Below are 21,063 nucleotides of genomic sequence, written 5' to 3'. Positions count from 1 at the left end.
ACTTTTTTTTATCTAGCATACAAAGTAACTTTATGTCTCTTCGTCTGTCCTTCCCTTAAGATCTCGGTAACCATTGAATAGATTAGATTCTACTCTCCAGGGAATATATATACTGGTCCGGTGGTGGTTTCAAATTATTTTCTTAGGGGGGGGGGGGGGGGTGGGCCACCCCCAACTCCCCTAAAAACAAAAAAAATCCCCCTCAATTTTTTTTAGGCAGTTAATTTAAAATGTTGTGGTTGCAGCACCAGAGGTACTTCATTTTTTTTTTAAAGTACCTCTTGGGAGAAAGCTCTAGAGAGACTATTGTTAATGATCTTCCCCCTAATTTATGCCTTTGGTAACAGGATGGAAGGGGACAATGAGCTGTTTATTACACTAGTGTCCTAAATTTTATAATAACGTTTAGTTGGCTTGATAACTTTTGATTTGTTTGTTCATTAAGTTGAGTGTCCAAACGTTTTCACCACTAATTGTAACCTACTTAAGTTAAGGGGTAATTTTTTTGTATGATCCATGGAAATACACATTAATTTATCGGTAATTGGCTTATCCCTTCAGACCCCTTCAGTCTAATCTAAATATCTATTGTGGAGGACATATAACTAATCTGAAAACAATCTAAAACTAAATCTAAACTTTATTTCAGCCGAGATTTAACTTCTGGATAATTTTAGACTTATTTACAAAATTATGATGCATTGAATGCCAAGGATACTAATGATACAATATTCAGTAATAAAAAACCAACCACATTTTTATTTTAGTTCAAAAATATATTTTCTGTTGGAGAAAGAGTGGTACCATTCCCAAAATAGTTATAAACCTTCCCGGGACCTATGAGAAGCTACCATGTTAAGGATAACCCGATTGGTTCACTAGTTAGCCAGATCCTTCAGTACAAACAGACAGACAAACAAACATCCTTTTACTTTTTTATAAGGAAATATAATTCTATCGAATTGGATAACAATGGTAAAAATATATTACTTTTTTTTCATAGTCAATAGTAATAAAGTTTGACTTAATTGACAAATAGATGTAAGGACAGCTAAAATTTATATAGAAGCTGCACTTCTTGTTAATTAGCTAATTAAGTTTTAAGTTTATCTAATAAAATATGAATACACAAAAAAAAATTCGAATAAATCATAATTCTGATGTTTTTGTGTTTCAGAGCTAAAAGCTATAACGTAGATATAAAACTTTGTTATTTTTAAAAGCAGAGCTTCTCTATGCGTAGTTCAATCTGTTTTATTATCCTAAAATTGCGATTATTCTAAAAATAATTTACTCAACCAACTGAATCACAAATTAAAGTGTCTTATTTACCACATTCCATGATTTTAAAATAATGGGGAGGTAGGTTGTGCTAAAATTCCCTAAAATTGTGAGTTTTAAGGCCTAAAAACAGTAGTATAACGATAAAATTTATGATACACTTTAATAAAAAAATTGTCTTTAGGTTCTTTTCAATAAGGAATAAACATATTTAGTAAATATTATCGTTCTACTTACTGTTTTTAAGCCTAAAAACTTACACCTTTACAGAATTTTAGCATAACCTACCTCCCCCTTTGAAGAAAAAAGGGGGATTGAGGGGTTTATAACTTCTACTGTACAGTGTTCGACTGGAACTTTGTGGGAAATCACCAGTTGTTTAGGGATTGCTAGCGGCTACGCCCCTCAAAATAGTTATAAACCTTCCCAGGACCTATGAGAAGCTACCCTGTAAAGGAGAACCCGATCGGTTCAGAGGTTACCGAGATCCTTCCGTACAGACAGACAAACAAACAAACTGCTACTTTACTATAAGGATCAATTTTGAGAAATAAGTGGTTATAAATAAAGCGTCAAAATAAAACTTTGCCAATCTTTTTTTTTACTAGCGAAGCTACACTAACATTCACACATAGTCTGTCCGTTCGTCCGTAACGTTATTAGGGAAATGTGATTTGCTCTGCTGTTATAAAGCTGAAATTTTTTAGAAAAGATTCTTATGACATGTGCGCATCTAGCAATTACATTGTTTTGTCCGCCTGTCTGTTGACATACACCTTATTTTTAAAGGTTTCGTAATTTCATTTGCAAATTCTCTCTTTTTTTTCCTGTTATGAAAACTGAATATCTGCAAATTACTCACTTTCGCCAAGTCAATGAATTTTTTGTTTTTCGCTATTTGTAGAAATTGTCATCCTTGTTCTATATGTTTTATAACAGCTATCCTTTTTTATTATGATCCAAAGATGTGTTGTTATGTTGATAAATAAAAATCCCAGGAGAATACCATTCTTATACTTTTTTCTTGAAACATAATAAGTTAGAAGAATAGTATATCAAAACATGTATGCTTGTAGTTATAAGGCTTTTATTAGGTATAATCCCTTTCGTGGCAACGCTTCTTAAGGGGCGTTTTGTCGTATTTGTACAATGGCTTTTGATAGTTTATTTAGGTTATATTAGGTTAGGCAATTTGCCCCGCAGGCTTAGAGCCCCCCGTAGGTGCTAGAAATAGGAGAAAGCTACTGTGAAAATACGAAGAAACGCTCTTAAGAAGCGTTGCCACGAAAGGGACTATACCCCTATTATTTAATATCAAATTAAATTGACATATAAATGCGATGCAAATTAAAATTACTTCAAGCCAGGATTAGAGATGCTTTGCTTATAATACAATGCCTAATCGTCCTAAGAATCCGTATTCCAAATGGACATACTGATTCCTAGGAATAATTATCTACAAGAATCATCATGCCAAGTATGCTATTAAAATAATAGGAAAAACTAAATTATAGAGTAGATTTGTTAATTTAAACTAAATTTATGTTACCTTCAATTGATTTGGAAAAAAAATTTGCTTTCAAAATCAGCTGGGAGTTTCATTTTTCTTTATGTCCTAAAAATAAAAAAATAAAGAGACAATATACTTTGATCCAAATATAATATCTCAAATATTAACTAGGGTTCTGCTTATCGGTTAGATAAATTTACAATTATAACCTAATCTTATTTTTTCAAGTTTAAATGAGACGCATAAGCAGATAATAGTTATTTCTAAACAGATTTCCGCGGATATAAAATATACAATTAAAAGATAAAAACCAGTTTTAGCCCCGAGATGCCGAAGGCACGAGCTAAAAAATCCGATTCTAGGCATTATTCAAAATAAATTTAGTTCTCGGGTGTGTATAATACCCAGATTTAAAAACTTACCAATTCGCGGGGATTGTCATTTGCGAGTAAAATATAGGTAAGAAATTTGAATTGCCATATTAGAAACAGGTTTAGATACCAGCTGATTTTAAGTTGCCTTTTATCTTACAGAAAATAAGATAAAAAAAAAGAGTATTTGAAATTTTTCTTCTAAAGAAAGAAAAATATGAATGCTTTGTCAGAGAACTAGGGATAAGACAATGGTCGATAAGTTTATGTACATCCCCAATGATGGTACACAAAATTACCTCTTTCTGTAGATTACAATTATTGGATAAATCGTTTGGACACTCAACTTAATGAACCAACCAATCAAAATTCATTAAAAGGCCCCAAAGTTGTAAAGCCAACGAATAAGAAAACATTAATTACAAAATTTTGGGGACAAGCGTAATAAACAGCCCATTGTCCCCTCCCTCCCTGATGTTTTGAAGAAATAATGTTGTACGTGTTCGCACTTAGTATTTACTTTTCTACTTATTCATATGAAGAAAGTGTGTATGTGCGTGTGTGTGAGTGTGTGTAGAATATACGTGCTAGAAGCGCAAATTGAATTAGCAAATACAAGCAACAGGGTAAAGTATATTGTAAACCAAAAACATAATTTTTAAAAGCGAAGTTTTTCTACAATTAGGGTTGGTCCGTCCGTCAGTCCGTTACAGTTAGCTTTTTTCGTTAATTTCAACAGATTAGAATTGTCCTATCGATTTCAAATTTTGCATGCTGATTCCTATATCAGTTAGGTACGACTTAGAAATCGCAGCAACTCTATAATAGTTACCAGAAAGTCCGTACGTTCATTTAAAACAAGCTGATTTTTTACTTTTATAACAACAAATTTTTAAATGTTAAAATTATCCTATTCATCTGACTTTTTTAATACTTATTCCTATTACAACAAGGTATAGTGTTATAAAAGAAGCATCTCTATAATAAAGTCCTAAAAACGTCAGTATGCTCTTAAACAGTAACATGTATTTAATCAGTTTTGCAACAAATTTACTTACAAGACATATGTATTAAGGGGGGGGGGAAGCTCTGACACATTTGCGTAAACGGTGAGTATAGGCTTTATCTTTGGACTGAGAGGATAGGTTATTAGGGATAAAATCATTCTTATATGATGAATTTCCCCCAGATTTAAGATTTTTTGGATAGGCCTCCAAGTTCCGGAGCTCCAGGCCTCCAGGTGGTCTCTGTACAGGTAAAATTGAAAAAAAAAATTTTTTTTTGAAAGTTACAAGTCAACTTGTAAAACAAAATATGCATCTTTTTTAATATTATTCACATATTTGAAGAAAAAATATGCTTATTTTTTTTTATAAGTTGATTTTTAACTTTAAAAAAAAAAATTTTTTTTTTCATTTTTACCTGTACAGAGACCACCTGGAGGCCTGGAGCTCCGGAACCTGGAGGCCTATCCAAAAAATCTTATATCTGGGGGAAATTCATCATATAAGAATGATTTTATCCCTAATAACCTATCCTCTCAGTCAAAAGATAAAGCCTATACTCACCGTTTACGCAAATGTGTCAGAACTTCCCCCCCCCCCTTCTTAGTTTATTCAGTTCTCATGTGTTAATGTTCCTTTATCCTTCCATTTCAGAGCTTCGCTTTTACGGATGTTGTCCTTGTTTTTTAATGTCTCCAGTGCTTCACAGAAAGTACCCTGTTGCGCACAAAAACCTCCCGTATTTTAAGATAAATTAAAAATATGGGGGAAGGGAGAAAAATTGTTTGTTAGTTTCTTTATTGATAAAGGTCAGGTTAGGTTATATTGGTTACTGGGTTATGGCACCACAAGTACAGGCCTAGCAGGGTTAGGGCCTCCCACAAAGGTTATAGAAAAGAGAAAACTACTACTCCTTATTTCAAAATATTATTAGGGTTATTAGTGCTCATCAGGAAATAAATGAAAAAACACCAAATAAATTTAAAGAACAATGTACAATATCTTCAATAACGTTTTGGAAAATTATAATAGGGTCGCTTGCATAAGAAATTAAACAATTAAAGAAGATTTTTCATATAATTTTGAGAGATTTTTTCAAAAATAATTTTGAAAGAAATTTTGTCCCCGATTTCACGAATCATTTTCAAAATACCGACTTCTATACCTACAACCCCCCCCCCCCAAAAAAAAACCCCTTCCTTTTTTTATCTAGGTACCTATTTTTTAGGTAGGTTTTCTATTTACGTCCGCCGCAAAAACTCCGCTGCTCGGATTACCACATATACGACGTACAACACAGAGTAATTTGATAAAGAATAACTTTCTTGAAAATATCAATAGCTCAATAGCAATAGAAAGAAAAATTCTATATAGGAGGGTTGACTTATTCTTAAGCCCCTAGAGGCTAGGGGCGAAGCCGCTAGTAAGAATTATAATGAAACTTCGAAAACAAATGAACATAAAAATTATAAAATGTATAAAATATTTCATTTTGCACATCTGTATGTGAACTAATAAAAAATTGCAACGTATTGCAAATTAATGAATTTATATATTAATAGGAAACTAGAAGATTTCATCCTGTTTGTTGCGATTCTTTTAGACTAATTTAGGTAAATTAAGACTCCGGTAGTCCCACAAGCATGGAGTGCATTTTTATGGCTTTAAACTAGTTTTAATAAATTGCTACTTTTTATCTAAGGTACGTGCTGTTTACTTAAATTGTTCTTGGTAACGATTATCTCCAAAAATCGATGAACTCTAAAGGCTACTAGCTGCCAAACGGCTGAATGTACATGGTCTGCCCGCACACGGTGTTAAAAGGCCTATAAATAATCTGGAGTAGTTCAGATCCAATCATGCACATTGTTGAGTAATGATTAGGTACTCAAGATTAATTTTGTCGGTTAAAATAGTCAACCATTTTGCCGTTGGCAGCCTTTAAACTTCCTAGATTTTTGGAGATAATCGTTATCAGTATTATTTGAATGAAGACTGCACTAGATCCTTTTAATATTAGCTTCTATTGCTGCTCAACTTAAGGATAAAATTATCATTAAATAACTATGAATTATTGGGAGTAATATATCCAGAAATATAACTTTTACGATTTTTGTGATGAGGACATTTCATTCTGCAATAAATATTTTAAATGATTGTCCTTTTATGTTGCAAAAACATCTTTCTAAAGAAATTTCCTTGTTATAGAAATTGACAACCTAAATATTAAGAAGAATATGGCACCTTAAGAAAAACTCTTTTGCCTTCAACTTTTGCATCTCATAGTACATGAATATGCTGCAATTAAAATCAAAGATTGGTTGGATTTATATGAGAAAACAAAAAAAAATTGTTGTTTTCTAACATGTGCAGCGGACAGCCTTAAAAATCTGAAGTTAGAAATATTGTATTGTTTGAACTATAGACCAATAAACTTGTGAATAAAAATTATCTATTCTTGTTGAATTCGGAGCGAAGCTTCTCTACAATTTGCAAATAAAGAACGTCCGCCATGTCCACAGCTTACATCCAACACACCAGACATACATAGAGATGAGATATAATATAAAAGATGTATTCCTTTAGTTTTTTATACTTGTTAATTAATTATCAGACGGACAGTTAATACCAGAGGTTAATCTTTATTAAATAAATCGAAAATGCGTAGTATAGGGCAGGTATCCTATATCAATAATCTCAAACAAGCGAAAAATTTAGAGAAATTTGACATCACGAATATAATATTCACCTAAAAAGTATTTGGAAAGAATAATGTCAATTATAGAACAAACACAAAGAAGTTTCTTCAAGTTATGTTTCTCTATTTTCTAGCTTCTTGTCTGCTAGCAAGTTGGTTTCTGCTTATTGGCTGTATACTATTTCCAATGCTATTGGTAGGTTTTAAAAGACCAAACAGAAAGCCAGCACAGGGTCCTTGGGATGGGGACATACAGTTATTTAACCATTGATGAAACAATCTTACCCAAGGATCTAAAGGGATATGACAATGGCCGATAAATTGGTGTACATCCCCAATGACGACACAAATAATTACCCTTTTGTAGATTACAATTAGTTATTGTTAGGTTTAGAGACTTATGATGAACCATCCAATTAGAAATAAAAAAGTCCTCAAAGTTGTTAAACCAACGAATAAGAAAACATTATTCTAAAACTTGGGAGACTAGTGTAATAAAGAGCCCAATGCACCCCCCCCCCTTCTTCCTGAATCTTACCCCTCAATTCATATGCATGAAATTCTGCCTTTGCAACTGGTCAATATTTGAGGAAAAGAAAGCTTTAATTGATTCTTCTTTATGCTTTTACCTAACCTTTGCATAGATAATATTAATTCTGTTAAGATAATCCAATCTGGATAAAATGATTTCCAATAATGCAAAATAAAACTTTCACGGTCTACAATCATTTCCGCCTAAATGCCAAAAGCACAAAATCAGTTATATACCTCAGGGATATTAAGGGATAAGACATTGAGGGACATTGTACACTCCCCCCACTCTATAGCAAACAAAATTTTTTTTTCTGTAGAATAGAACCATTGGTGGAAAAGTGTGAACACTACTAAATTTTACATAACACCGTCTTATTCCCCTATTCTTATTCAAAGCAAACTTTTTTTCATAAAAAAAAACAACAATTGTCTTAAACTCAAAGTATTTGATTCGAATTAATTGTTAAGTTAATATTACAAATAAAGACATATATATAATAATGAGAAGTTAATGTAGCCTATTGATTTTAATTTTTTGTTTGCTTGTATGAATTTTAGACCATACTACTTAATGGATATAATATTATATATTATATTACTTGGATCTAACACTAGATTACCTTGTAATGAAACAAGGATGACAACATCCATAAAAACGAAGCTTTGAGACGATATGACAGACTAACATTAACTTTTGTTGAGTGTCAGAACTGAATATACAAAATATGAAAATATAAGGTTTGACAAAATTATACGTAAATTTGTTGCAAAACTTCTTAAATACAGAATTCTGTTTAAGGACATACTGACATTTTTAATACTTGATTATAGAGATGCTTCGCTCATAATATTGTACCTTATTGTAATAGGAATCAGTAATCAAAAAATCTGATCAATAGGATGTTTTAATCACATAAAAACATTTTTATTAAAAATGTAAAAAATCAACATGTTTAAAATGGACGTACGGACATTCTGGTAACGATTATAGAGTTGCTATGCTTTCTAAATCGTACCTAACTAATACAGGAATCACCATGCAAAGTTTGAAATCGATAGGACAATTCTAACATGCCTAAATTAACGAATAAAAGCTAACTATCTCGGACGGACGGAAGTACGGACGGACGGACCGACCCCTAATTATAGAAAAGCTTCGCTTTTAAAAAAATAAAATGGTAGCGAGTTAAAATTATGACTCCCCCCTCCCCTTTACCACATCCTATCCCTTCCTAGAGGATGAACAAACTGACCAATCAACCTATATTGTTGACAATTCTACCCTTGTCATAAAGTCCACGTATATTCTAAATCCATTACTATTTATAATTTCTCGATTCTTTCGACTTGGAATTTAATGCGAAAGTGATGACACACCAACTTTGACCTATCTTCACTGTTTGCCTTTGATGTGATGAGCCAACCAACCTGGCCTGGCCTATTTTCATGCAGAACAGGAGAGTGGCTAGTTGTACTAGACAACTCGTAACCGATATTCTCTGTGCCTTCACTGTGCCTAAGTGTCTGATTTAACATTGATAATGCCCGCCGCTCCCCTTCCTTATTTTGATTTAAATTGAAAATTTTTTTCTATGCTTAATCCCTGCAGGACCTATACCTGCAGTGGCCTAACCCTGCGGGCTACCCAGTACCTAATATAACCCAACCTAATCTTACCTAAAGTAAAAAACAAACAAACGAAAACTACGCTTATTTCCAATATACTTTTGGCAATATCAATAACTTGTTTTAATCTGATAAATTTTTTCTTTTAAAATACGTGGAAAGCAGTCTATAATTCAATGCGATAAATAACTATTTCTTTACCATTTTTGACAGAAACAAAAGTAGCTTCTTCTAATAAAATTCAGTCAACAATCTTAAATAGCAGGCCAAAACCCACATTTTTTCAAAATGAGTATTTATGAGCATCTCTGCTAAAAAGGCATAATTTTAAAACTTAATATTTTCTTAGTTAACCTACCCCATTCTACTACTTATTAATTTAGAACCAAGTTAGGCAGCCTTTGTATGGAAATAAAGAACACATAAACAATAAACATGTCTCGAAGAAAGGAAAGTAAACCTTTTTCTCTACCAGGGATATAGGGATAGATAAATATAAGACAAATTGATATGCAAATAAAAAGATAAATTAATCTTGACACAAAACGGCATATAAAATAATAGAGTAAAACAATAGAGGGGGAAGGGGTTAAATAACTGAATCTCCCCATCGCAATTTCCTTGTGCCAACTCTCAATTGGAACATTGGAAAAAAAACATTGGTGTCAGTTAAATCAATACAGCCAAGTAGCAGTAAACAATTTGCTAGCAGACGAAAAAGATCATTGAAGAAGGGAGGGAGGTAGTTATCTGTATATACATCTATACTATAGATCTGTTTCTAAAAATGAAGACTTTTTCTTTTATGGACATATTCCATAAACCCTGATTTTCTTTAAACAATTATGCAAATTTTATTTCATTTCAAACAAGAACAACAGTTTAGAAAGCAAAGCAAATAAAATACATATCCTAATATATAAAGTAAAATGGTCTTTTTGTCTGAAGTTAAAGATCTCGGAAAATACTGGTCTAAAGTCGTTGTAATTTACAGGGAAGCTTAAAAAATGTTTTGAGTTCGTTTTGGGTTATTTTCCTCACCACCCCACCCTCATCTAGAGGTTAAGGGCGATGTAACTAGAGCAAGTTTTTAAAGTAGCAATAACCAACTCTTAGTCTAAAAGGGGTAGTTGCACGAAGTGCATCTAATCTTGAATTAACAGCATATTTTTTCTGTTCATTAGTTTAAATACATCCATAGAACATATATTTGAAAGAATTTAAATTTTCTAATAGGTGATTTTAAAAATATCAATACTTAAAAATCATATGTTTAGGATATATGCAACCTAAATGGCTGTCTTGTTTTCACAAAAACAGCATGATGATGACTATTTTGGTGGTGCCTAATTGATTGCTATTTATTGCAATACAAAATTATATGTGTTAGATGTTATTCTTAAAACTTATGCTTGAAATCATTTTCTGAAATGCACTTCATGCAACTATTCCTTTGCAGGATAATGAGTTGTGCCTGTTTATAGGCTACAATATTTTCCCTTCTCTTATTGACGAAGCAGCAGTAGGTGTGGTGTAGTGTGGTTTAAACTCAACCAGACTGCAAGACGACAAATTACCAAATACTCTAATGACACAGAATGGTTGAAAGAATAATATACAGTCATACTGACGTCTAAGCATTAGTTGTAGAAAAACTTTATTTTAAACTCTTCTTTATTCTAATACATGACTATCTAAAATTTACTTATAATTCAGTTAAATTGTAGCAAAAAGACCAATTTATTTTTCTTTATTTTTTTTACTTTTTCTTTGTTTCAGTAGCAAGACACAAAAATTATAATGAGAATAAATATGAATAGAAGAAACAAAACAGAAAAGGAAAAGTTTGAGCTATGGTGGACAATTTAAACATAGACAAAGAGCAAACAAGTAACATAAAGTGGTGGTTTCCCTCATATTGCAATTGGACCACAAAATAACCTTTTAAATGCTTCTTGTAAGTTTGATCAAGTAAACGTTAAGAGAGCCAGATATGATTAGAACCCCAATTAAGATGAGAAATATGCTTTTAAATAAAAAACTAAGGGCATGAGTGTTTAATAAACAAGAAATAGCTTTGAGTTTAAACAGCAAAACACCCAACAAACAGCGGACATAGATAGGGATCCCAAGAAAAACTATGATGATTCTTACTTTTCAACCAATAAAAACCAAAGATTCTCTTAAATAATCTTATTTGATAATGATTATTTAAGACCTTTAGTGAGTTTTGAGTGTTATTTCTGTTACTGTTATTTTTCAAGTCAACGATTATAGAGGCCACTAAGGACATTTGCGGAGATGAGAGGAGTGGGGTGTGAAACCAATATAAATTTAAGTTTAACATGACTAGTTTTCATGAAAACTGATGTCTTTTTGAAATAAAAACAAAAGATTACTGTCCTTTAGTGTAGACATAAAACCTTACCAGTTATACAAATTATAAAATGTACATGCTAATTATTTTTAATATTTACATACAGCACCCTTGCCCATTATAAAGACCTAAAAATCAATGGAAACTAACCAAAAAAACCGTTTGTAACTGTCTCTAACGACTGGAAGAACCCTTCTTCTAGCCCTTTTACAGCCAATGCTAAAGTTTTAGATTTATAAGAAGCTTCATGTAAAGGAAAACCATATCCAGAGTGACCACTCAGAATTTACAAATATATAGTACATTTATAGTACATAAAAATTTTCATATAGTACCATATAGTACACAAAATTTAAACTAATATAGTACCATATAGTACCAAAATTTTAACTAATTATGTAGTAATACCATATAGTACCAAATATTAAAAAATAGTACCTATATATCTTATTAAATAAAGTAGTAAGGGTTTTATGTCTGAAGCTTAACTACTGAACAATTGGGTTAGCAATTTTAGGTAAGCTTCACTGAGGTCGTATGTAGGTTTTGGGCTATTTAATTTTCAGAATTATGTCCTGGGATGTCCTAGAATCTAGGTACTTAGCTGCTAGTCTATAATACAAAGAAGCTTGATGTCTGTCCGTCTGAAGATTAAGAATTTGGTAACTGCTGAACTGAATGGGCACTACTCTCCAGGGAATATACATACTGGTCATATAGTGGTTTTAAGCAATTTTTGTGGGGTTGGTAAATCCTAACCCCCTCAAAAAAAAAAAAATGATATCCCCCACTAAATTTTTCTAGTAAGTAAAAAGTTATTGCTGAAACAATTGGGCTCTACTCTTCAGAGAATATTTGTACTGTTCATGTGGTGGTTTTAAGCACAGTGTGGGGCGAAGCCGCAGAGAAAAAAAAATAAAGGGGATAGGAAATCCCCCTTAACAACCCCCACCCAAAAAAAAAGAAATTTCACCCAAAAAATGGGATATTCCTAGTAATTTAAAACAAAAATAGTTTTCCCTAAAACTGAGGACTTTTTTTAATGAAATAATAAGGTTTTTGTGAAATGATGAGGGAGCATTAAACATTTTTTTTAATTGGTGGAAGAACCGAACACTAGAAGACTTTTTTTCAAATAAGTCCTAAAAATGGACATTTATTGCGTAATTAAAGGGACTGTGAACGAGAAAATTTCTCATCAGATTATCAAATTATGTCCAAGATTAGGGAAAGAATTCCGGACTATATAAATGTGCGGCTACTTGTCTTTTTTTCCTTCTATAGCTAACACTAAACTTTTGACATAGTTCTCTATTTTTCACAACAGTTAAGCTGACTTTTAACACAATCCTTGCTTTAAACCAATGTATAGTTACTTAGAAATTGATAAAATAAGAAATATTTTTGATTGAATACCAAATACAATAACAAAGCTAGAAACAGGTTTTTTTATTAGTATCCAAGTAACTTTAGATGGCCCACCTTTAATTAAAAATTTGTAAATAATAAAGGTGCAATATTTATTTATAAACAGTCTGATAAAAGTGTAAACTAATTCTACAAAGTGGGAAATTATTATTTTAAATAACCTCTGAGATTCAACCCTTTGTAGACAGTGAGTGTTAATAGGACGTTTTTGGTTGATCAGTGTAGTGAAATGTGCTTAGAAAATGTTAAGATTTGATAATCAGATGAGAAATTTTTATGTCCACACTCCCTTTAAAGATGTCACACATAAAGGTATTAATTAAAATTTACAGTGAGGATCTAAACCTATACATTTCACCGACTCAGAATTATCAATTTTTTTTATAATTCAATGGGCGTGCTGTTCCAACCAGTTCCTTTCATGATATAATGACTATTAACACTCAAAAAAGTGTTCTGGTTGCTTTTGTTCAGCAATATGTCAGTTTTGATTTTCATAAATAAGGGAAGGGTTCCCTCTGGAGGAGAAAATTTTTTCTTCTTTCAAAGTATGGCTTTATTTACCTTCCTGAAGAGTAGATTAAGAATCAAAAAATGGTTTGTAAAAATATTGACCCTTGAAAAGTTATCCTTAAATAACTCAAAATCTGCTGATTTTGCTAAAACATCCAAAATTGTCAGTCTTTTGAGGAACAGAATTAGGAGTACTTAGTACCTTTATTTTTTGAGGATAGCCCGCCCTTTCTATGATCAAAATCTTTAAAAATCTTTTTTTTTAAATTCTTCAATATACTCTTCGGTAAAATATTGCTGGTAAGCAATATTTCCAAAAATCTATAAATTTTAAAGGCTGCTAGCTGCCAAACGGCTGAACGTACAGATCATGCCCGCACACTGTTTTAAGCGGCATAAGAAGGCCTACAAATAATCTGGAATAGCCATAAATCAATAATGCATAATTATCTCGCAGTGCTAAGAAATGCGCGAAAAAGACCTATTTTACGCGTTTTTTCTTCAGTGAAGCTTTCCTTGTGCATAATTGGATCTTGGCTATTCCAGATTATTTATAGGCCTTCGTAGGCCGCTTAAAATGGTGTGCGAATATGATCTGAACATTCAGCCGTTTGGCAGCTAGCAGCTTTTAAAATTCATAGATTTTTGGAAATATTGCTTACCAGCAATATTTTACCGTGAACTGCAGTAGATCCTACTCTTCAAAGCAAATCAGGAAGGTGTAGAAAGCCATAACAAAAATTCTTTTTTTTATGAAAATCAAATTGGACATATTGCTGAAAAAAGCTACCAGAACACTTGTTTTGGTGTCAATTGTCATTATAACATAAAAGAAATGGGTTAAAATAGTGCGCCATTTTTTTTTGCATTTTGAGTCGGTCTACTATACATACACCTCCAAGGTCCTACCCTAACCCAGCAGGGCATTCTTTACTTAACCTAACTTGATCATCTAGCAATATACAGGAAAAACACTAATTAAATATTTAGCCTATGTATTTAGCCGCTTCAGCAATCATAAAAATATGAAGAACAAAAAGAGTTTTATATCTTATAAGAAATAATAAAAATGATTGAAGCAAAAAATATATGATCAAGGTGATTTTAAGAGTCATTGCATATTTCAAAGCTTATAATTTTACTTTACATACCCAAATCACTACTCTCTATATTAGTATGTATTAGAGCTGAAAGTACATTGTAATATTACAAACAATATTATAATACTTTGGTTGGTAATAAGTTTTAAAATAATATTAAAAAAATTACATATAGTACCAAAATTTTAACTCATATAGTACATATAGTACTTAGTTTGTCATATAGTACAAAATTTTGACTACATAGTACATAAAGTACATATAGTACACAGTGGTCACCCTGCATATAGTACCGAAATTTTAACTAATTATGTAGTAATACCATATAGTACCAAATATTAAAAAATAGTACCTATATATCTTATCAAATAAAGTAGTAAGAGTATATGTCTGAAGCTTAAGATCTCATTAACTACTGAACAATTGGGTTAGCAATTTTAGGTAAGCTTCACTGAGGTCGTATGTAGGTTTTAGGCTATTTAATTTTCAGAATTATGTCCTGGGATGTCCTAGAATCTAGGTACTTAGCTGCTAGTCTATAATACAAAGAAGCTTGATGTCTGTCCGTCTGAAGATTAAGAATTTGGTAACTGCTGAACTGAATGGGCACTACTCTCCAGGGAATATACATACCGGTCATATAGTGGTTTTAAGCAATTTTTGTGGGGTTGGTAAATCCTAACCCCCTCAAAAAAAAAAAAAGAAAATGATATCCCCCACTAAATTTTTTCTTGTAAGTAAAAAGTAATTGCTGAACCAATTGGGCTCTACTCTTCAGAGAATATTTGTACTGTTCATGTGGTGGTTTTAAGCACAGTGTGGGGCGAAGCCGCAGAGAAAAAAAACAAATAAAGGGGATAGGAAATCCCCCTTTACACCCCCCCTTCAAAAAAAAAAGAAATTTCACCCAAAAAATGGGATATTCCTAGTAATTTTAAACAAAAATAGTTTTCCTTAAAACTGAGGACTTTTTTAAATGAAATAATAAGGTTTTTGTGAAATGATGAGGGAGCATTAAACATTTTTTTTAATTGGTGGAAGAACCGAACACTAGAAGACTTTTTTTCAAATAAGTCCTCAAAATGGACATTTATTGCGTAATTAAAGGGACTGTGAACGAGAAAATTTCTCATCAGATTATCAAATTATGTCCAAGATTGGGAAAAATTTTCGGACTATATAAATGTGCGGTTACTTGTCTTTTTTTCCTTCTATAGCTAACACTAAACTTTTGACATAGTTCTCTATTTTTCACAACAGTTAAGCTGACTTTTAACACAATCCTTGCTTTAAACCAATGTATAGTTACTTAGAAATTGATAAAATAAGCAATATTTTTTATTGAATACCAAATACAATAACAAAGCTAGAAACAGGTTTTTTTATTAGTATCCAAGTAACTTTAGATGGCCCACCTTTAATTAAAAATTTGTAAATAATAAAGGTGCAATATTTATTTATAAACAGTCTGATAAAAGTGTAAACTAATTCTCCAAAGTGGGTTATTTATTGTCCAACACAATAAAAAAGGATATTATTATTTTAAATAACCTCTGAGATTCAACCTTTTGTAGACAGTGAGTGTTAATAGGACGTTTTTGGTTGATCAGTGTAGTGAAATTTGCTTAGAAAATGTTAAGATTTGATAATCAGATTTGAGGATAGCCCTTTCTATTATCAAAATCTTTAAAAATCGTTTTTTTTAATTCTTTAATATAATTTTCGGATCTACTGCAGTTCATGGTAAAATATTGCTGGTAAGCAATATTTCCAAAAATCTATAAATTTTAAAGGCTGCTAGCTGCCAAACGGCTGAACGTACAGATCATGCCCGCACACTGTTTTAAGCGGCATAAGAAGGCCTACAAATAATCTGGAATAGCCATAAATCAATAATGCATAATTATCTCGCAGTGCTGAGAATGCGTGAAAAAGACCTATTTTATGCGTTTTTTTTTCAGTGAAGCTTTCCCTGTGCATAATTGGATCTTGGCTATTCCAGATTATTTGTAGGCCTTCGTAGGCCGCTTAAAATGGTGTGCGGATATGATCTGAACATTAAGCCGTTTGGCAGCTAGCAGCTTTTAAAATTCATAGATTTTTAGAAATATTGCTTACCAGCAATATTTTACTGTGAACTGCAGTAGATCCTACTCTTCAAAGAAAATTCAGGAAGGTGTATAAAGCCATAACAAAAATTCTTTTTTTAATGAAAATCAAATTGACATAATGCTAAAAAAAGCTACCAGAACACTTGTTTTGGTGTCAATTGTCATTATATCATAAAAGAAATGGGTTAAAATAGTGCGCCGATTTTTTTTTTTGCATTTTGAGTCGGTCTACTATACATACACCTCCAAGGTCCTACCCTAACCTAGCAGGGCATTCTTTACTTAACCTAACTTGGTCATCTAGCAATATACAGGAAAAGCACTAATTAAAAATTTAGCCTATGTATTTAGTTACTTCAGCAATCATAAAAATATGAAGAACAAAAAGAGTTTTATATCTTATAAGAAATAATAAAAATTATTGAAGCAAAAAAATATATGATCAAGGTGATTTTAAGAGTCATTGCATATTTCAAAGCTTATAATTTTACTTTACATACCCAAATCACTACTCTCTATATTAGTATGTATTAGAGCTGAAAGTACATTGTAATATTACAAACAATATTATAATACTTTGGTTGGTAATAAGTTTTAAAATAATATTAAAAAAATTTCATATAGTACCAAAATTTTAACTCATATAGTACATATAGTACCTAGTTTGTCATATAGTACCATATAGTACAAAATTTTGACTATATAGTACATAAAGTACATATAGTACACAGTGGTCACCCTGCATATCGGTACAGCAGTTAGCGAGATCTGAAGCTACAGACACGTGATATTACTTTTATAAAATAATGGTCCTGGTTTATGGATAGTCCTGTTTAATTGAGGCCAACAATTACAGGACAACAATTTTCTGATACAAAATTTTGTATGTTTGTGTTACAAAATTACTTAAAACTTGAAATCAAATACAAAGTTTATAACAATTTTAGAAAAATACTGATTATCACCAAATTCAACCCTCCCCCCCCCCCCCTCTATACGTTTCCAAGTATATTGAACAATGAATAATTTCTTTCCTACTATACAATACAAATCTTATCTAAAAGTAACAGGATCTGTGTCTGTCTTCTTGTGTTTGTGTACCAGAGGAACTGACTAACCACTGAACCAATATTGTTCTGCCTTACAGTGTAGCTTGAAATATGTCCTGGTAAGGTTTAAAAATTTTTTGGAAGAGGGTACCACCATCCTCCCAAGATAAATCACCCTTAGAAAAGAATTACCCCACAAAATTGGGGATGGCAATTTTCCCCTCCTTCCCCCCATTCCAATTCAAGAGCCCCAAGAGGACTCTATGGGCGAGGGTGTAGCCCCTAGTCTTTTGATAAAGCAAGAACAAATTTAGCACCATTTTTAGATTCACTATTAGGGAAATGGGATTTTCTCGACATCTATCTAAGATAGACAGCTATAATTTTGGTAAAGGGGGGGGGGTGTAGTTTAGTTATATTAACCAGCTGGGAGAAACATTTAATCATGGTATGCAAAAATCTCTCACAATATCCAAATATTTTATATCCATTGCTAGTGGGTTTATATATCATATTATGGGATAATGCCACAATTTCAAACTTAAATAGTGTTGTGTTATTACCTACTCTAAATAAACCTCAATTTAGAAGCGAAACAATTCAATAAGTAGAGTGTGTCTTGGTTGGCATTTTTGACTTAAAGTGTAAAGATAAACTGCAAAGTAGCTCATCATTTTTGATAAAAGGAGAACAGTAAATAGCTAGTATTATCTTAAATCATTTGTTAAACTTGTAAATATATTAAAAAATAAATGAAAACTGGGCTGAAGGACAGTCAAGAATAAGATTGACTTTAAAGGCCCTGTAGTACAGTTACCCTAATTTTGTCAATGTAAATAAATTTATCTATAAAAATTGATGTAATTTAAAATGTATTAAATCATTTTGTAAAATTAATCTGTAATTTACTGCTAATAAATCATATCATATCATAAAGTATTCTAAAATTTCATGAATTTTTAGGAAATATTCTCAATGAAATACTGTAGTATCATTAGTTCTTTTTCATAAAAAAAGATACAATTTAAAATCTATCTAGTTGACCATTGTCCTTTTATATAAACTAGTTGTGAGTTTTTTTTTTGTCTGAAGCTTAAGATCTTCCTTCCTAACTACTAAACCAATTGGGTTCTATATTCTATGTAAGCTTCACATAGGTCCTGTTACGGTTTTAAGCTATTTTATTTTCGGATTTAAGTCCTAGGAAGGTTTTAAGCTATTTTTCTAGCGCCTCTCTGTTCCTTCCAATCTACTATATGCTTGGGGTAAAACTGCTAGTTATATTTAAATTTTGTAAAGGCTGTGCTGGTACTGTTGGAACTAACTTATTCTTGTTTTAAGCTTAAGTGTGACAAAGTTAAAATTTGAATAATGGTAAGTGCAATGACTTTGTTACATACAATATAAACTTTAAATATTTAGGACAGAGAATAGTTATTTATTGTATTTATTCGAAACCGGTGGATTAGAACTGGTTCTCATCCATGTTATATCCAGTTTTCTACGAATATAAAAATGGACAATCATAAGATTACAACTAGTTTTTTTTAGCCCGTGCCTTCGGCATCTCGGGGCTAAAAAAACTGGTTTTAATCTTATATTTGTACATTTTTGTACTGAGGTGGATTCTTAAAACTTCACTGGCTCACTAAAATCAGTGAGGCTCGCAAAATTTTTTTGTGATTTTTTTCCCTCCAAAATCGCATAAAAAATCTACAAAAATTAATCAAAATCTTAATAAGTTAATAACTCTTTATTGATTTTATTTAATTTTTGTAGATTTTCTTATGCAATTTTGGAGGATTTTTCACAAATTTTTTTAGCGAGCCACACTGATTTTAGTTTGTCAAAAAGTTTCGGAATAGTCCCTTTCCCAACATAAGGGCGTATTTTTGAAATAGCTTTTTATAGGCTATTTTAGGTTAGGTTATATTGGGTTAGGTGATTGCCCCACAGGGTTAGGTAATTGGACCCGCAGGGTTAGAGCCCCCCGCAGGGGCTAGAAATAGGAGAAAAGCTACTGTGAAAAATACGAAGAATCACCCCATAACGATGTTACGAAAGGGACTATACCCAAAAAAATTTTAAGAATCCACCTCAGGACAAAAATATTGCTATTTGAAAATTTAAATTGAAACCAAATGAAATATTTCATTTATTCTTTCTGTTTTCAAATGTTCCCCTTCCAACTATTAAAAATTTTCATCAGCTCTTGTACTCAATTAAGATGGTAAAGATTAAAGCATTTTATTCAAGGATAAGTGAGGTCGTTAAAATAAGGGATAATTTCAGGTATAAAGGGATAGGACAGTGGTAGAAGATAAAGTATTCCCCCAATTCTAATTAGTAAAAATCAGGAAGGGGGGGGGAGGGATAGATCATATTTTCGTTGCTTAAACCAAAAAAATTCTTAAGGTAAATCCAATTTATACACTTAATTGTATATTCTTATTGTGTATTCTTGACTATAACAAAATATGTGATACTTAACCCTAATTAACCATTTTTAAGAGCAAAGCAGGGGTGTATATTCTGCACGGGATACCCTGCTAAGAGGGAGGAGAGGAAGAAAAATAAGAAAAAATAGAGATTAAGTTAAGCCTTATTCATAATGTACTAATAAAAAAAGTAGAAAACTTTAACTACTCTGCATTTATTATTTCATTTTTCCCCCTCATAGGGGAAAAAAAAGTAAATATTTTTTCAGCAGGGGGAAAAAATGAATCTTGTGCAGAATATGCACTCTTAGAGCAAAGCCCCTAAATAATTAGAATGTGTCAATAGTATGTACGACTAAACATTGGTTAATAAATTAAACTATTTAGTAATTCTAATCTGTCTTTCAAATGATAACAGTTCTTTTAGTTGAAATATTTCTAAATTGTTATTACTGCGTGCTTAAGGAAATATAATGTTAATATTTACAAATCTAAATTTAAAGTTTCATGTTGGTATAAATTTTCAAGTCATTGAGAAAATAAAGTTTTACCTAATCAACTTTTATATCCTCCGTCTGGAGTGTGTACTGTGTATGTATTCTGATAATAGCTCAACAAGGATGTCAACATGCATAGGTAGCAAAGCACAGAGATAAAGGCAGATAACCTTCATAAAAATCTCAAGCTGATATCTAGGAAAATTCTATTTCTCTCACAGAAATAAATGAATAAGGTAAATTTTTAACAGGATAGTAATTTGTCAGATTGATCTTCACACAAATCTTTTAAAAAACAATTATAGAAGAAAATAAAATTGATTGTACATTAAGTGCAGTCAATAATTTTTCTCTTTTGAATGATATTGTAGTTTCTTTATAAAAGATAGCTAAATAATAATTCATAATTTAAAAAATCAATTTATCATATTAAATTGATAGGAATCGCACTTTCCTTTTCATCTTTTCTTCCCCAAATAAGAAAGAAAAGTTTAACTTAAAAAGGAAAGCTTTTACCTTTTTGTCT

At 31.5% G+C, this 21,063-nt stretch overlaps 1 protein-coding gene across 5 annotated transcripts in view; it reads right to left on the bottom strand.

Moving 5' to 3' along the window:
* Window positions 1-21,063, bottom strand: part of LOC145334062 (uncharacterized) — a 104,601-nt gene that overhangs the window by 6,826 nt on the left and 76,712 nt on the right. For 2 of the 5 annotated variants that reach the window (XM_080179339.1, XM_080179344.1), the window contains one exon: window positions 2,831-2,896. The exons of the other annotated variants lie outside the window; for them this stretch is intronic. The gene's annotated coding sequence lies outside the window, so the exon portion shown is untranslated. The remainder of the gene's footprint in view (window positions 1-2,830; window positions 2,897-21,063) is intronic. 5 annotated transcript variants of the gene reach the window in all.

The sequence above is a fragment of the Acartia tonsa genome, chromosome 12 (genome assembly GCF_053477335.1).
Source record: "Acartia tonsa isolate MP-2025a chromosome 12, ASM5347733v1, whole genome shotgun sequence".
Taxonomy (NCBI): Eukaryota; Metazoa; Arthropoda; class Copepoda; order Calanoida; family Acartiidae; genus Acartia; species Acartia tonsa.
The sequence above is the reverse complement of the archived record's forward strand: the minus strand, read 5'-3'. Positions and strand labels throughout refer to the sequence as shown.